Source organism: Schistocerca cancellata, chromosome 9 (genome assembly GCF_023864275.1).
Source record: "Schistocerca cancellata isolate TAMUIC-IGC-003103 chromosome 9, iqSchCanc2.1, whole genome shotgun sequence".
Taxonomy (NCBI): Eukaryota; Metazoa; Arthropoda; class Insecta; order Orthoptera; family Acrididae; genus Schistocerca; species Schistocerca cancellata.
The window spans coordinates 344,940,063-344,958,462 of NC_064634.1; the positions used below are offsets into that span (position 1 = coordinate 344,940,063).

Sequence of the window (18,400 nt, forward strand, 5' to 3'; positions counted from 1 at the left end):
CTGTGTACAGGACGATTAAAAAGTCGCAACAACATAAGACAAATCCATTATTTGTGAAGATTTAAAAAAAGATACAGGGCGAAACTGTTGCACATACATTTCAAATTGTGACCTTGATGCTGTTGTATTTTTCTTCTTTTTCCACTAATCAATAAAATGGTTCTATTTCATGCTGCGGGTAGGAGTCTATGAAACGCTGTGGGTGAATATCACGGACAGCATCCAGATAAACGATGCCCATATCACACATCACTGGATATTTAATGGAGCGGTTCAAGGCAATAGGCCAAATGACAGTCTGGGCTGCCATGTACAGCAACAGATCATGCAACCTCCACTAGCGTACTATCTAAGCTGACAGTCAGTCCAACACGATCAACGAGAAAAGTGGCTCAAGAATGTGGCATTAGTCAAGCATCCCTGCCAAGAATATTATCCAGAGGTCATTTCCATCCATATTGTGTGCATTTTGTCCAGGAACTTCTGGGAGGTCACACAGGTAGACGGGTGCAGTTCTGTGAACAGTTTACAGAAAGAGAACGCACCAACCTTGAAGCTATTATTTTCAGTTATGAGACCTGTTAAAATCTGAACAGAACGGTGAATAGACATAACACTGTTTACTGGGCAATTGAGAACCCATACACTGCTTTTACATGCTCATCATCAGACTGATTCAAGGTTAAATGAATGGCACTGTATATCCGAGGAAGTTCTCATCAATCCTGTATTTCTTAATAACAAGCAGCTCAATGCTGAGCTGTATGTATGTCGAGACGACACTCTAGCCCTATTCAGAATCTCCCTGTAGCAAAGCGATGGACCACTACCACATTTCAGATGAACAACTCGTGAATTGCTGAATGAAATTTTAACTGAGGGCTGGATAGGTCAAAGAGATCCAGTGGAATGGCTGCCCAAGTCACTAGATTTGACACCACCTGACTTTTTCCTTTGGGGCCATCTCAAATCTGTAGTGTATAGAAACACTGCAGGAAAACATTAAGAGGAGTAAATTGCAGGAAAACATCAGAAAATCCTGCGCAGCAATAACACCTACGGTGTTACACAATACGTGCAAGAGTTACATGAACCATGTTCTTTGATCTGCCGTCAATAGGACGGTAATCAATTTGAACAATTCCTCCAGTAATGCCCAAGCAGTGCAGCTGCATGATATGGCAGTTCAAGTCATGTTTCAGTTTGCCACTCCTCAAGTTTGCTACTGCAATTGTCAATTTTGTTGTTAAGTCATAAATGGTGTATGGAGATGACACGAATTTCTTTATGTTTGTTTGTTCCAGTTTGCCATTGTGACTGTCATTTTGTTAAGTTGTGATTTCAAGCAGACTAATAAAGCTACCAATTATTAACCTGAATAGTGAATCTTATGTTGCAACAATTAAGCTCATGCTTTACAACAATGTATTTCCAACTATTTTGTCCTGTACCATTTTTACAGTATCTGCAAAAATAATGGAGTTGTCCTACATTGAGCAACATCTGCATCAACCTGTATTTATTATACTGATTGAGACAAAAACTGACAATAGCCACTCCTAGTCTGCACATTCTCTGTTTGTTGTCTTTTATGTTAACCAACTGTCCTGCAGTATGAGAGTTGATGAACAAGATGCCTGCCAGGAGAGGCATACCACCATTGTGAGCTGTCAGTGGCTCACCAAGCCAATGCTTTCAATGGGGCAGGTAGATGCAGAGTGACTGCAAGATCCTGTCAAATGTATCTGTTACTGGAAGTAACTTTGGTGTGGTTTGAACATATGACATACACCCAGTTACATGAGCTTCTGAATATCTATTGGCATCAGTTTTAAAGGGAGGTATGGAGAAATCAGATATATCAGCAGAAAAAGTGAAACATACTGAAATACTGAATAGACCTGTACAACTAAAATTAAGAATGTAATTCAGGTAAACACTTTATAAAATTGTCACTTAAAATATAAGTTATTATTGACTCAGTGTTAAGGTACAGATCAGCACAGTACACTACGAACAAATAAATGAATGTATTTGTGCTACAGACCATGCCAGCACACTTCTACCAATGTAATTAAATCTGATTAACACACACTGTAGAAGTTGGACTGGTGCAAATACAAAGATCCAAGACAAATTATTAAAAAACTGATCAGCATTGATAAAGCACCACTCAAGACAGTTGAACTTTGGTACTCCTCCAATGTGGGACCTGTGTCAACTTCACATTGTGATTTGACCAGTCAGTTGTCACATAAGACTAGTGAATTAGAAATTCTTTTGTGGATTTGGCACTCTGCCAATTTTACATTTGCAGCTTGTACTTGTGCTGCAGAGTACACCTAGAATAAATATGGGTGGGTGATGGTTACAACCAGAACTTAGAATTATTCAAAGGTTGTTTACAAGTCAAACTTTGGGCTTTATCCAATATTTTGGCACATACAGTGCTCATTTACAAACTTGGAGCTTGCGCATGTATACCAGTCTATATAATTTTTCTGAAAAATAATAAATATTCTGTTTAATGAAGAACTTGGACATCCATTAGTAGCAATAGTTTGCCCGAATATCAACCTAATAATCATTTGATGTTGCTTCTCTACAACATAATTTAAGTTACATATTCTCTCAGCACTTTTACTTTAAATATACATTGTGGTTATACACTCCTGGAAATTGAAATAAGAACACCGTGAATTCATTGTCCCAGGAAGGGGAAACTTTATTGACACATTCCTGGGGTCAGATACATCACATGATCACACTGACAGAACCACAGGCACATAGACACAGGGAACAGAGCATGCACAATGTCGGCACTAGTACAGTGTATATCCACCTTTCGCAGAAATGCAGGCTGCTATTCTCCCATGGAGACGATCGTAGAGATGCTGGATGTAGTCCTGTGGAACGGCTTGCCATGCCAATTCCACCTGGCGCCTCAGTTGGACCAGCGTTCGTGCTGGACGTGCAGACCGCGTGAGACGACGCTTCATCCAGTCCCAAACATGCTCAATGGGGGACAGATCCGGAGATCTTGCTGGCCAGGGTAGTTGACTTACACCTTCTAGAGCACGTTGGGTGGCACGGGATACATGCGGACGTGCATTGTCCTGTTGGAACAGCAAGTTCCCTTGCCGGTCTAGGAATGGTAGAACGATGGGTTCGATGACGGTTTGGATGTACCGTGCACTATTCAGTGTCCCCTCGACGATCACCAGTGGTGTACGGCCAGTGTAGGAGATCGCTCCCCACACCATGATGCCGGGTGTTGGCCCTGTGTGCCTCGGTCGTATGCAGTCCTGATTGTGGCGCTCACCTGCACGGCGCCAAACACCCATACGACCATCATTGGCACCAAGGCAGAAGCGACTCTCATCGCTGAAGACGACACGACTCCATTCGTCCCTCCATTCACGCCTGTCGCGACACCACTGGAGGCGGGCTGCACGATATTGGGGCGTGAGCGGAAGACGGCCTAACGGTGTGCGGGACCGTAGCCCAGCTTCATGGAGACGGTTGCGAATGGTCCTCGCCGATACCCCAGGAGCAACAGTGTCCCTAATTTGCTGGGAAGTGGCGGTGCGGTCCCCTACGGCACTGCGTAGGATCCTACGGTCTTGGCGTGCATCCGTGCGTCGCTGCGGTCCGGTCCCAGGTCGACGGGCACGTGCACCTTCCGCCGACCACTGGCGACAACATCGATGTACTGTGGAGACCTCACGCCCCACGTGTTGAGCAATTCGGCGGTACGTCCACCCGGCCTCCCGCATGCCCACTATACGCCCTCGCTCAAAGTCCGTCAACCGCACATACGGTTCACGTCCACACTGTCGCGGCATGCTACCAGTGTTAAAGACTGCGATGGAGCTCCGTATGCCACGGCAAACTGGATGACACTGACGGCAGCGGTGCACAAATGCTGCGCAGCTAGCGCCATTCGACGGCCAACACCGCGGTTCCTGATGTGTCCGCTGGGCCGTGCGTGTGATCATTGCTTGTACAGCCCTCTCGCAGTGTCCGGAGCAAGTATGGTGGGTCTGACACACCGGTGTCAATGTGTTCTTTTTTCCATTTCCAGGAGTGTAATTTAACTTTTGCTACTTGAACTGGTGTAGCTGGAAACTGTTTACCGCATGGGTACTTATTTTTATTTTATTTGCTGCCATGTGTAAATGACCTGCCATCTTGTTACTACAATGGGTCATATTTTCACAATATGAAACTGTAAATGATTTTTTTATGGAAGATAGGAGTTTAGGACGACATAAAAGAGGTTATGAAACATTACAAATTCGCAAAATTTTTCTAAAATAAGATTATTGCATTTAAGAAGGCGAAATAAAAGTTAACAGGAAAGTACACAGATTTGTAACAGAGGTCCCACCACAGCAGTCTCGGATGTGAGGACTCAGCAGGTCATCGAGCCTGTCACATTCGAGGTACTGTACAAAATATACGTCTAACATTCATTTGATAAATTTGTGAGTACATATGTGTTTTTGTGTTACTCTTATTACATTTGTTACAAGACATATGAGGTTTACACAGGGCGTAATCAGTAACATTATTTGTGTATCTTTCACTTCCTTATTTCTACGTGTTGTTTGCATGGTGCTTGTGTTGTCTGTAAGGTAAAATTTTAAGCTTAATAGCCAATTGTATAATTTTCTTTACTTTATTTAAGCTTAATAAACAATCATATCATTTAAATCATAAGTGTTAAACATATTAAAATATTTAATGACACTGATCCATTTCTTTGCTCTTTAATTTTGATGTGTCTTACATCTAGGTCTGCACCTTAATCTCACTACCTGTATCTGTTTCAGCATTTGATTCTTTTTCTGTGTTTGTATCTGAGATTCCCAGTATCCTATTTTCATGTTTGCCCTTATTCGTGTATGTGATTATTTTTGTTTGTATACTTCATGTAAGCTACTTGACACTTGTAGGAAAGATTTTCAGGCTGTGCACTACAGGATTTGCCATTGTTAGTAGTGTAGAGTTAAGACTTGCCATTAGGAGCCGGTTCTGATATGCAATATAGGGTAGCGACACGAGCATCAGTCTGGATTATAGTTGCAGACAGTTAACATGGGTCTGGACAAGGTGATCAGAGGTTTACTCGTGAAACTGTTTTATCGAAATAACAGCAATAGTGCTGCTGCTCTTAGCAAGTATTGACCATTGCTCATGAGGTCACTCGGTTACTCCGTAACACATTTGGTGAAAACTGAATCATTGGCCACTCGTTTTAAACTGCGTGGCCACTGCAATCACCAGATTTGAACCCATGTGATTTCTGGCAGTGGGGTTACCTGAGGGACAGGACTTATCAATGGGACACTAACATGTGTTCGAGGTTGAAGAGCATAGCGATGGAGGTAGCCAACATTCCAGCCGAGAGGTTTTGGGCAGCGAAAGAGCAGTCTACAGTGCAGTTCCAGTCTGTCACAGATGCAGATGATCATCACACTGAGCAACATTTATAACCTGGATTGTATACATGATACACAATTAACAAATATTACCCACTCAAGTGAGGATTACAATGTGTTTCTTTCAATGGTTTGTTTGTTATTTCTCTTCTGCATGTACTTACAATTCTTTCCACAAAGTTTCACTGTCCTATGATCACTCATTTTTCATGAGAGCCCTCTCAATGAGCAGAAGTTTAATTATAACAAGCCTGTGTATGCACTGTCTCTCATCTACTATTATACATGAAAAATATCTGTATACCCATCATATTATGTATTAACAGTTAGCAGTTTCAGATACACTTGGTTAATGGTCTAACATAAAGGCCGAAACTGGCTGTTAGTACTTAATAAAGTTCTAATTAAGCTACTGGAGAAGATTTTCATAACCTAACAAGAACTTTACATGTAGATATGGTAAACAGTTAAGATCAGAAAGCAGCCAGTGTGACTGCAACTTGTCAGCAATAAATATTTAAAACAATGGCTGCACTACTGATCCGCTCCTAACAGTGTGATTGGAAGATTTTGGTAAGGGACAGAGTGTGTGTGTGTGTGTGTGTGTGTGTGTGTGTGTGTGTGTGTGTGTGTGTCCAAGGTGATTTTTTTACTTCAGAGTCTCCGTTTTCAAAAATTTCTGGAGTACGGACATAGCTTTGAAATTGCAAATTCTAGCCAAAATTTTGTTCTTAAAAATGGATCAATGGTTACTTAACATTGTTTACTTGCAAACCAGGTGCACTTACCATGTGTTAGGTTTGACTTACCACTGATTACTCGGGGTTGGCGAGTTAAAAACCATCACTGTGCAATCTCTCAAAAATACAAATGTCCAAAACTGTTTCAGTTTATGATACTACAATTTGCTTTACCAGTTTTTGCAATAAAGTATTGTACCAAAAAATTAATCTATAGTTCATTTTACTATCATCTTACAATGGCATGTAAACAATGTTAAGGATGGCCCTTAACATTTCTGTCATCATAACTTCGAAAAAACTATGGTGACACAATACTGTTGACTTGCGTGAGTAATTATTCACATTTGCCCAATAAGTAACAACTTTTGAAGCATATTTGCGTTCAGGTCTTTATCTGAGTCATAGTTGTCCACATCGACCTCAGGTATGTAAAAATTACACCTGAAAGGCTTCTTTCTTGTACGAACACCGTATATATTACTACAACTAGCAGTCAAGTATTTTGTCACTTACCACTGTTTACATGCACACATCCTGATACAGTTGCTGCTGTGAGGATCTGAGATACAAGAGTGTGGAAGCTGCCACTTCTCAGTTTATCATGTATCTATCAACTAATATGAATAAAACACATCACATACCCTGTTCTACATGCGGTAACTCTGTATCTCATTGACTAGCCCTCGCACTGCTTGCAGCTGAGGTATTCAATTGGTTTCTCCAATTTGCACATCAGAGGACGAGGAGTTGGCAACATGGGCCCACAACAGTTGGCACTACAGTCCTGTTGTGCAGTCTTGCCACAATATACTATTCACAGTGCCCTTATTGTTTGATCATGGTGTATAGTATACAAAGTCAAACAGAAAGGACTTGCACACTATTCTCAGCTGACCATTCTCTTGAGAAACTGTGAATTGGTCTTTTTCTCTACCCTAGTGTATCTCTTGTTTTACTCTCTATACCTGCACTGCAGCTCATTTGCCCATTTTAGGACTTAACGCAGATATATATTTCCTTGCATGTGACATTACAGTCTAATTTAAACCAGTTGGCACATGACATTTTAAGGTCCAAAGTTGTGGTATTATGGTGTCAAGTACTGTCTGCTGTTAACCACCACGGCGTCTCACTCTCCACAGTGACAGAAAATCACTTTAAGCTTCAAACTTATCGCTTCATATCTAAAAAAAACTATTGAACTCATGGCAATTTTTATTCACCTCTATTACAAAAATGTTACGCTTGAGAACTAATCTTTTCAAAGTTTCATACTGCATAGTGTTTCCTATATGCATGCTTCTGAAAATTGTATTTTTATGTAACTGTGTCAATATTTAACTCTTCATGAGTATGAAGTTTGAAGTCTCTATTTCCAAGAGAAACATATTCTCTTCATTTTAATTATGGCCAGTGTTACATTGGTTATTGAAGTATGATAAAATTTCGCACCAGGAAAAGTTTCCTTCTTGTCATTGTGTAGCTTAAAAATTATTACACGAATTGAAATAATGTCTTGGTGCCTACACAAAATGAAATTGTTTAAAATGCAGTCTAACGTACCACCAGAAGAAAAGAGAAGTTGAATGGAATAAAGTGACAAGCACAAGTTTCAGTAGATGTAAGAGGTTCATTAAAGTACTCTGTACTCTAGTTGGACAATGGGAAAACTCAGAGTTGGTGGGACTATTGCTGTTCGCAGTGACACAGATACAATCATGTCTTTGACATACTGATGTACGAGTTCTATTGCACTGAAATGTCAATGGTAGGGAGGCATTCTCAGCATTGTATTCAATATTTTATTGTCATGTCATTCTCAAGATAAACTGCATGCTACTGATTGTGTTACAATCCAAGTTCTAATAGTTATGTCCTTTCCAGGTTACTGTCAAATGGTATACAACATTTCTCTAGACAGAAAACAATGTCTCTTTTTCTTCATTGTCTTTGTGGGCACCTTATCCTGCACACCTGAATGATACGGGTATTATCCACAACAATTACAATCTTCAAACCACTTCACAAACTTATCTTGAGTTTCTTCGAGCTTTCAGGAGTTCTTAATTGAAATGAATAACAGCAGACAATTTGGAATCAAGCCTTTTGATGTTCCAACACATACTACAGTTATTCTCTTCCCGGTGCTGACCAGAGCTGCCATATTACATCTTATGGTATTGTTGTCCAGCCTTCTTTTAAGTTATGTCACATTCACCTATGTTTCATCAAGCCAAATGATACCATCAAAATTTCTCCCTACTAATTCTCTTAGAAAATGACTGTGTCTGGCTGCAATATTTTGACATTCGATTATAAATTTTGAGCCCACAAATAGACTTCTAGCAGAATCATAACCTTTTCACCATTTGTAGCGAGGAATGAAAGAGGAAGCCATCTGGTAGAACTTTGCACAGATCATAACTTAATCATAGCTAACACTTGGTTTAAGAATCATGAAAGAAGGTTGTCTACGTGGAAGAGGCCTGGAGACACTGGAAGGTTTCAGATAGATTATACGAGGTGCATTCAAGTTCTAAGGCGTCCAATTTTTTTTCTAATTAACTACTCACACGAAATCGATGAAACTGGCGTTACTTCTTGACGTAATCGCCCTGCAGATGTACACATTTTTCACAACGCTGACGCCATGATTCCATGGCGGCGGCGAAGGCTTCTTTAGGAGTCTGTTTTGACCACTGGAAAATCGCTGAGGCAATAGCAGCACGGCTGGTGAATGTGCGGCCACGGAGAGTGTCTTTCATTGTTGGAAAAAGCCAAAAGTCACTAGGAGCCAGGTCAGGTGAGTAGGGAGCATCAGGAATCACTTCAAAGTTGTTATCACGAAGAAACTGTTGCGTAACGTTAGCTCGATGCGCGGGTGTGTTGTCTTGGTGAAACAGCACACGCGCAGCCCTTCCCAGACGTTTTTGTTGCAGTGCAGGAAGGAATTTGTCCTTCAAAACAACCACTTTTTGAAAGCTTCCTAGGAGTGCGCGGCCTCAGTCTGCCTCCATTTCAACTACTTTCATCATGCATAGTAAGACACTGAAAGCTAATAACTACCCATATCTGTTACAACACCTGGCTGGCACAGTGAAGATGACACGAGAGTGTGAGCCAACAGCATCAACTCCCACTGGTATGAAACTTCCTGGCAGATTAAAACTGTGTGCCCGACCGACACTCGAACTCGGGACCTTTGCCTTTCGCGGGCAAGTGCTCTACCATCTGAGCTACCGAAGCACGACTTGCGCCCGGTACTCACAGCTTTACTTCTGCCAGTATCTCGTCTCCTACCTTCCAAACTTTACAGAAGCTCTCCTGCGAACCTTGCAGAACTAGCACTCCTGAAAGAAAGGATACTGCGGAGACATGGCTTAGCCACAGCCCGGGGCATGTTTCCAGAATGAGATTTTCACTCTGCAGCGGAGTGTGCACTGATATCAAACTTCCTGGCAGATTAAAACTGTGTGCCCGACCGAGACTTGAACTCGGGACTTTTGCCTTTCGTGGGCAAGTGCTCTACCGTCTGAGCTACCGAAGCGCAACTCACGCCCGGTACTCACAGCTTTACTTCTGCCAGTATCTCTTCTCCTACCTTCCAAACTTGTCTCTGCAGTATCTCATTCTGCTCTCCCACTGGTATATTTCTGCCTGTCAAGTGACAACTAGTTTAAATTGGACTGTAGTTGCAAAAAACGACACCTTAAAACTATAAATATATATATAACAGAAATATTATAATTGCTAGTTGAAAGCAACATTGTTCAAATACTTGTATATTTATTAATAGAAACTGACGTCATTAGTGGCCAGTAATGTCACTGAGCTTGGAGCCTAAGTCCACAAGTTTTGTTGAGAACCTCTGTCAAGTTTCTTGAATTTCTAACCTGTCATGACTAATAGCTCTGTGCACAACAGTATGTCTTTATCTTGGGTTCCATTGCTCACAATCACCAATATAAGGAGCAAGTGTTTTGGATACCACTTGCCTACAACCACTTGTATACAATCTGAAGAATGAGCAGGCTGTAGCTATTCTATAGTAATGGATTAAAATCAACAGTTCCTCCAGCCCAAGCAAATTGCTTGGTTCTTTTGCATTAGCAAGTGGTCTAGGGCGGGCTTTAGATGCCTTATTAAAGCACCATTTGTTTATTGATGGCTCTTGAGATGACTCAGAAAAATCACAATTCTTGAGTTCCAGAAGTACCACATATATAATTTCTATTCAAAACAAATGGTCAATATTTTTATCATATTTTCTTAAGATGATGTTCTCAGGGAAACCTGAAATGTTTTTAGACATCCTTATTCGTTACTGAAATCCAGATGTTCAAAATTACTGTAATTATGCAGTTAATATCTGGTCTGAGGTGTAAATGTAATTGTCTGATTAGCTAATGTAGTGATTGTTGGTCCTTCCTTCTCATCACATCCAGTAAGTCACCCCTCGGGTTTCTGGACGAGTTTTTCATACTCTGCCAATTTCCTACACCTCGCCAGTCCTTTTCCTGCATCCTCTTTGTTCGCCTTGAACCCCTCGGCCACGCGAAGGAGCCACTGGCTCCTAAAGCTTGCAAATTTCCTCTACCTTTGTATGTGTGTATTCTCTTGCTGCCATTTGGTGAGTATACTTTTTATCTATCCTGTTACATTATATTTACAAAGTGTATCAATAAACTGTCTAAACTTTACTGACCTACAGAATTAATTTCGTACAAGCAGCACACCTGCTGCAACAGGCAAAAGAAGGGAACAAGCTGAAAAATGCTCCTATTGGAGCAAAAAGAGACGAATATGTTCCTCTTTAAAAGACTGACAGAAGAGTGGGGAGCCTGCTGTCTCAATACTAATTCTGCCTTCCTCACCAAAAATCTTGGCAAGCAAACTTGCAAATTTTTGAGCTGAAATAGAGTAGCAGTGAGGTAGTGACGATGGAATAAGACAGGAGAAAATGCTAGTGGGAGAGAAATAGAGAGGAGGCAGTGATGGTGGGAGAGAGGAAGTGGCAGTGAAAGAGAATGAGAGGTGGACGAAGACAACGTAAGTGAGACCCAAAGAGACGCGAGATAGTGATCATCAGCAAGACACAGTGTGTAGTGTTTCGAGAATTTCCGCGTAAATTCTAGAACCACTTGGCCTTCTACAGTCTCGAACACATGATATTTTAAATATAAGTGTGAGAACTACGTGGTAAATGTATCTTAATTTGTGTCTAATGTGAGACGACACATGTGACTTACAAGAAGTCTAATGTTTATGTGAGGAATGATAATTTTGTTCTTTATGGAAGTTGAAATACATTGACGGTGAACTTTAAAAAAATGTATTCTTCAAGTACCTACTTATTTCACAAGTAGGGAGATTATATATATATATATATAATAGAGGGAAACATTCCACGTGGGAAAAATATATTTAAAAAGAAAGATGATGAGACTTACCCAACAAAAGCGCTGGCAGGTCGATAGACACACAAATAAACACAAACATACACACAAAACTCTAGCTTTCGCAACCAACGGTTGCCTCGTCAGGAAAGAGGGAAGGAGAAGGAAAGACAAAAGGATTGGGTTTTAAGGGAGAGGGTAAGGAGTCATTCCAATCCCGGGAGCGGAAAGACTTACCTTAGGGGGAAAAAAGGACAGGTTTACACTCGCGCACACACACATATCCATCCACACATACACAGACACAAGCAGACATTTGTAAAGGCCTTTACAAATGTCTGCTTGTCTCTGTGTATGTGTGGATGGATATGTGTGTGTGCGCGAGTGTAAACCTGTCCTTTTTTCCCCCTAAGGTAAGTCTTTCCGCTCCCGGGATTGGAATGACTCCTTACCCTCTCCCTTAAAACCCAATCCTTTTGTCTTTCCTTCTCCTTCCCTCTTTCCTGACGAGGCGACCGTTGGTTGCGAAAGCTAGAGTTTTGTGTGTATGTTTGTGTTTATTTGTGTGTCTATCGACCTGCCAGCGCTTTTGTTGGGTAAGTCTCATCATCTTTCTTTTTTAAAAAAAAAGAAAGATGATGAGACTTACCAAACAAAAGCGCTGGCAGGTCGATAGACACACACACAAACACGAACATACACACAAAATCTAGCTTTCGCAACCAATGGTTGCCTCGTCAGGAAAGAGGGAAGGAGAGGGAAAGACAAAAGGATTTGGGTTCTAAGGGAGAGGGTAAGGAGTCATTCCAATCCCGGGAGCGGAAAGACTTACCTTAGGGGGAAAAAAGGACAGGTATACACTCGCACACACACACATATCCATCCTCATATACACAGACACAAGCAGACATTTCTTTTTGTCTTTCCCTCTCCTTCCCTCTTTCCTGACGAGGCAACCATTGGTTGCGAAAGCTAGATTTTGTGTGTATGTTTGTGTTTGTGTGTGTGTCTATCGACCTGCCAGCGCTTTTGTTTGGTAAGTCTCATCATCTTTCTTTTTAAATATATTTTTCCCACGTGGAATGTTTCCCTCTATTATATTCATATTATATATATATATATATATATATATATATATATATATATATATATATATGAGAGAGAGTCATATATATTCCTTTAACTAGCATCATTCATCGGAGAAGTGGTTTTTGGAGACTGACATAGCCGGCTATCCAGAGAAGATCAGCTGCGCATACCAAGTAAGACTACACGTGTAAAAGAAGTGAGAAAGTTGCAATCCAACTTCACACATTCTTGCCATCAAAAACATTAGAATGTGGCGACCATGACAGGACTGAAGGAAAAAAGGAATTCTGAGACAAAAACGAGAAAAAAAGCTATCGAGTGTTGCCATAGCAACCGAACATAACAAGACAAAAAAACCATTTCCCGAAATTGGATTCTGCCTAAATATCTGATGGAGAAAATTTGTAAATGTAAATAAGGGAGAAGAAGTGAAAAAGCCACAACAAGAATAACCGAAGAGAAGATCTCGACATATTAAACTAAGAAGAGATACACCTAGAATAATACAATTAAGAAAATCTGGTGTCGGGAGTATACAGTTCTCACACATCGTGGGTATGCAGAAACCAGCATCTGACGCCAGCAGCACCAGTTGCTGTTCACCGGTGCTGACCTACTTCCACAGCTGCTCACCGACGCCTACGTGGAAACCAACAACTGATGCCACCGGCACCAGCTGCTGTTCACTGGTATTGATTACACATCCACTCACTGACACAGCCCAAATTCTACACCGGGTGAGTGTAAAACAGAATTTAATTGTATTAATACAACGTGGAATAAGCCACTGAATGAACATTATTAGTGTAATTATTATACTTTACCCTTAAATGCACAGTGTAGCTGATCAGCAACAAACCATTCCTCTTCAATTCACAACACGAGTTTCTTTGTTACTTGTAATATGTACCATTTCCGTTTGTGCACATTCTCAATTCGACACATAGTATAAGAAAACTGCAACAGATCACACCACAAGGCTGCTACAATCGATATTTCATAAAGTTGTGTTGCTGCTGAATCGCATGTTTTGTATGTGAAAATGGAAGTGCACAAAGTGTGTTTGTATGTCTATTAATGTGTTTAAAAACTTTTTGGGACATGAGTAAGGTATGTGGAAATTACACTGCTGGCCATTAAAATTGCTACACCAAGAAGAAATGCAGATGATAAACGGGTATTCATTGGACAAATATATTATACTAGAACTGACATGCGATTACATTTTCACGCAATTTGGGTGCATAGATCGTCAGAAATCAGTACCCAGAACAACCAGCTCTGGCCGTAATAATGGCCTTGATACGCCTGGGCATTGAGTCAAACAGAGCTTGGATGGCGTGTACAGGTACAGCTGCCCATGCATCGTCAACACGATACCACAGTTCATCAAGAGTAGTGACTGGCATATTGTGATGAGCCAGTTGCTCGGCCACCATTGACCAGACGTTTTCAGTTGGCGAGAGATCTGAAGAATGTGCTGGCCAGGGCAGCAGTCTAACATTCTCTGTATCCAGAAAGGCCTGTACAGGACCTGTAACATGTGGTCGTGCATTATCCTGCTGAAATGTAGGGTTTCGCAGAGATCGAATGAAGGGTAGAGCCACGGGTTGTAACACATCTGAAATGTAATGTTCACTGTTCGAAGTGCCATCAATGCGAACAAGAGGTGACCGAAACGTGTAACCAATGGCACACCATGCCATCATGCCGGGTGATACGCTAGTATGGTGATGACGAATACACGCTTCCAATGTGTATTCACCACGATGTCGCCAAACACCGATGCGACCATCATAATGCTGTAAACAGAAACTGGATTCATCGGAAAAAAGACTTTTGCCATTTGTGCACCCAGGTTCGTCACTGAGTACACCATAGCAGGCGCTCCTGTCTGTGATGCAGTGTCAAGGGTAACCGCAGCCGTGGCCTCCGAGCTGATAGTCCTTGCTGCTGCAAACGTCAGCGAACTGTTCGTACAGATGGTTGTTGTCTTGCAAACATCCCCATCTGTTGACTCAGGGATCGAGGCATGGCTGCACAATCTGTTACAGCCACTCGGATAAGATGCCTGTCATCTCGACTGCTGGTGATACGAGGCCGCTGGGATCCAGCACCGCGTTCCGTATTACCCTCCTGAACCCACCAATTCCATATTCTGCTAACAGTCATTAGATCTCGACCACTGCGAGCAGCAATGTCGCGATACAATAAACTGCAACCGCGATAGGCTACAATCCGACCTTTATCAAAGTTGGAAACATGATGGCACGCATTTCTCCTCCTTACACGAGGCATCACAACAATGTTTCACCAGGCAACGCCGGTCAACTGCTGTTTGTGTATGAGAAATCGGTTGGAAACTTTCCTCATGTCAGCACGTTGTAGGTGACGCCACGGGAGCCAACCTTGTGTGAATGCTCTGAAAAGCTAATCATTTGCATATCACAGCATCTTCTTCCTGTCAGTTAAATTTCGCGTCTGTAGCACATCATCTTCGGGGTGTAGCAATTTTAATGGCCAGTAGTGTATTTAAATCATAATACGTTTATATTCTAAAAACAAAGATGATGAGTCTTACCAAACAAAAGGGCTGGCAGGTCGATCGACACACAAACAAACACAAACATACACAGAAAATTCTGCTTTCGCAACCAACGGCTGCTTCGTCAGGAAAGAGGGAAGGAGAGGGAAAGACGAAAGGATCTGGGTTTTAAGGGAGAGGGTAAGGAGTCATCCCAATCCCGGGAGCGGAAAGACTTACCTTAGGGGGAAGAAAGGACGGGTATACACTCGCGCACACACACACATATCCATCCACACATACACAGACACAAGCAGACATTTGTAAAGGCAAAGAGTTTGGGCAGAGATGTCAGTCGAGGCGGAAGTACACAGGCAAAGATGTTGCTGAAAGACAGGTTAGGTGTGAGCAGCGGCAAACTGAAATTAGCGGAGATTGAGGCCTGGCGGATAGCGAGAAGAGAGGATATGCTGAAGGGCAAGTTCCTATCTCCGGAGTTCTGACAGGTTAGTGTTAGTGGGAAGTATCCAGATAACCCGGATGGTGTAACACTGTGCCAAGATGTGCTGGCCGTGCACCAGGGCATGTTTAGCCACAGGGTGATCATCATTACCAACAAACACTGTCTGCCTGTGTCCATTCATGCGAATGGATAGTTTGTTGCTGGTCATTCCCACATAGAAGGCTTCACAGTGTACGCAGGTCAGTTGGTAAATCACGTGGGTGCTTTCACACGTGGCTCTGCCTTTGATCGTGTACGCCTTCCGGGTTACAGGACTGGAGTAGGTGGTGGTGGGAGGGTGCATGGGACAGGTTTTACACTGGGCGCGGTTCAAGGGTAGGAGCCAGAGGGTAGGGAAGGTGGTTTGGAGGTTTCATAGGGATGAACTAAGAGGTTACGAAGGTTAGGTGGATGGCGGAAAGACACTCTTGGTGGAGTGGGGAGGATTTCATGAAGGATGGATCTCATTTCAGGCCAGGATTTGAGGAAGTTGTATCCATGCTGGAGAGCCACATTCAGAATCTGATCCAGTCCCGGAAAGTTCCTGTCACAAGTGGGGCACTTTTGGGGTTCTTCTGTGGGAGGTTCCGGGTTTGGGGAGATGAGGAAGTGGCTCTGGTTATTTGCTTCTGTACCAGGTCGGGAGGGTAGTTGCGGGATGCGAAAGCTGTTTTCAGGTTGTTGGTGTAATGGTTCAAGGATTCCGGACTGGAGCAGATTCGTTTGCCACGAAGACCTAGGCTGTAGGGAACGGACCGTTTGATGTGGAATGGGTGGCAGCTGTCATAGTGGAGGTACTGTTGCTTGTTGGTGGGTTTGATGTGGACGGACGTGTGAAGCTGGCCATTGGACAGGTGGAGGTCAACGTCAAGGAAAGTGGCATGGGATTTAGAGTAGGACCAGGTGAATCTGATAGAACCAAAGGAGTTGAGGTTGGAGAGGAAATTCTGGAGTTGTTCTTCACTGTGAGTCCAGATCATGAAAATGTCATCAATAAATCTGTACCAAACTTTGGGTTGGCAGGCCTGGGTAACCAAGAAGGCTTCCTCTAAGCGACCCATGAATAGGTTGGCGTACGAGGGGGCCATCCTGGTACCCATGGCTGTGCCCTTTAATTGTTGGGATGTCTGGCCTTCGAAAGTGAAGAAGTTGTGGGTCAGGATGAAGCTGGCTAAGGTAATGAGGAAAGAGGTTTTAGGTAGGGTGGCAGGTGATCGGCGTGAAAGGAAGTGCTCCATCGCAGCGAGGCCCTGGACATGCGGAATATTTGTGTATAAGGAAGTGGCATCAATGGTTACAAGGATGGTTTCCTGGGGTAACAGACTGGGTACGGATTCCAGGCGTTCGAGAAAGTGGTTGGTGTCTGATGAAGGATGGGAGACTGCATGTAATGGGTTGAAGGTGTTGATCTACGTAAGCAGAGATGCGTTCTGTGGGAGCTTGGTAACCAGCTACAATGGGACGGCCGGGATGATTGGGTTTGTGAATTTTAGGAAGAAGGTAGAAGGCAGGGGTGCGGGGTGTTGGTGGGGTCAGGAGGTTGATGGAGTCAGGTGAAAGGTTTTGTAGGGGGCCTAAGGTTCTGAGGATTCCTTGAAGCTCCGCCTGGACATCAGGAATGGGATTACCTTGGCAGACTTTGTAAGTAGTGTTGTCTGAAAGCTTACGCAGTCCCTCAGCCACATACTCCCGACGATCAAGTACCACGGTCGTGGAATCCTTGTCCGCCGGAAGAATGACGATGGATCGGTCAGCCTTCAGATCACGGATAGCCTGGGCCTTCAGCAGTGGTGATGTTGGGAGTAGGATTAAGGTTTTTTAAGAAGGATTGAGAGGCAAGGCTGGAAGTCAGAAATTCCTGGAAGGTTTGGAGGGGGTGATTTTGGGGAAGAGGAGGTGCGTCCCGCTGTGACGGAGGACGGAACTGTGCCAGGCATATGTTTATATTCTAATGTATATAGTGTAGAAAATCGTGAAATACTGTTTGTAGCTATTCAGCTACAATGTGCATTTACCATATTTCAGAACATAACCTAACATGACAAGAAGAAACAGGAGAATGATATATTGGAGTGGCTGGAGATCCCTTTATGCAGTGAAGATAGTTTGGACTCATCATCTGATGACTCTTCACAAGACAAAACTTACGCAAGAATATGAAGATTCTGGCAACAGCAGTAATAATGAAAAACGAAGTGTGGGAACCACCAGACCAATCTACTCCTGGGACAGTGCTACCTACTTCTTCCGGAAATAGTGCATCGATAATATCACCATATAGTAAACGAAATAATCGGGAATCTGCAAATACTAACAATGAATCAGATTTCACACATTTGAATGCACCAAAGAAATGCAGAAACGTTGTTTGGAAAGAGAAACATTTAGTTATTACTTAAAGTCAGTCAAAATTTCACAGAACCACAGAGTTACCAGCTGAAATAATGAACTTCGACACTCCTTATCAGTTTTTTTTTTTTTTTTTTACCCACGTATTCCCACCAGAATTTTTTGAAATAATTGTTGAGGAATCGCACAGGTACAGTGTTCAGAAATATCCCAATAAACCACTAGCTACATCATGTGATGACGTGAGAAATTTTATTGGTATCTAAATTGTAATTTCTGTTGCACATGTGCCCAACACAAGAGATTATTGAGATACTGTCATTGGTAATAAATTGATTAGCAGTACAATATCG

At 42.5% G+C, this 18,400-nt stretch overlaps 1 long non-coding RNA gene across 1 annotated transcript in view; it reads left to right on the forward strand.

Moving 5' to 3' along the window:
* Positions 1-18,169, forward strand: part of LOC126101093 (uncharacterized) — a 48,031-nt gene extending 29,862 nt beyond the window's left edge. The window contains exon 3 of the long non-coding RNA XR_007522258.1: positions 17,724-18,169. This is a non-coding gene — a long non-coding RNA (uncharacterized LOC126101093). The remainder of the gene's footprint in view (positions 1-17,723) is intronic.
* The last annotated feature ends 231 nt before the right edge of the window (positions 18,170-18,400 follow it).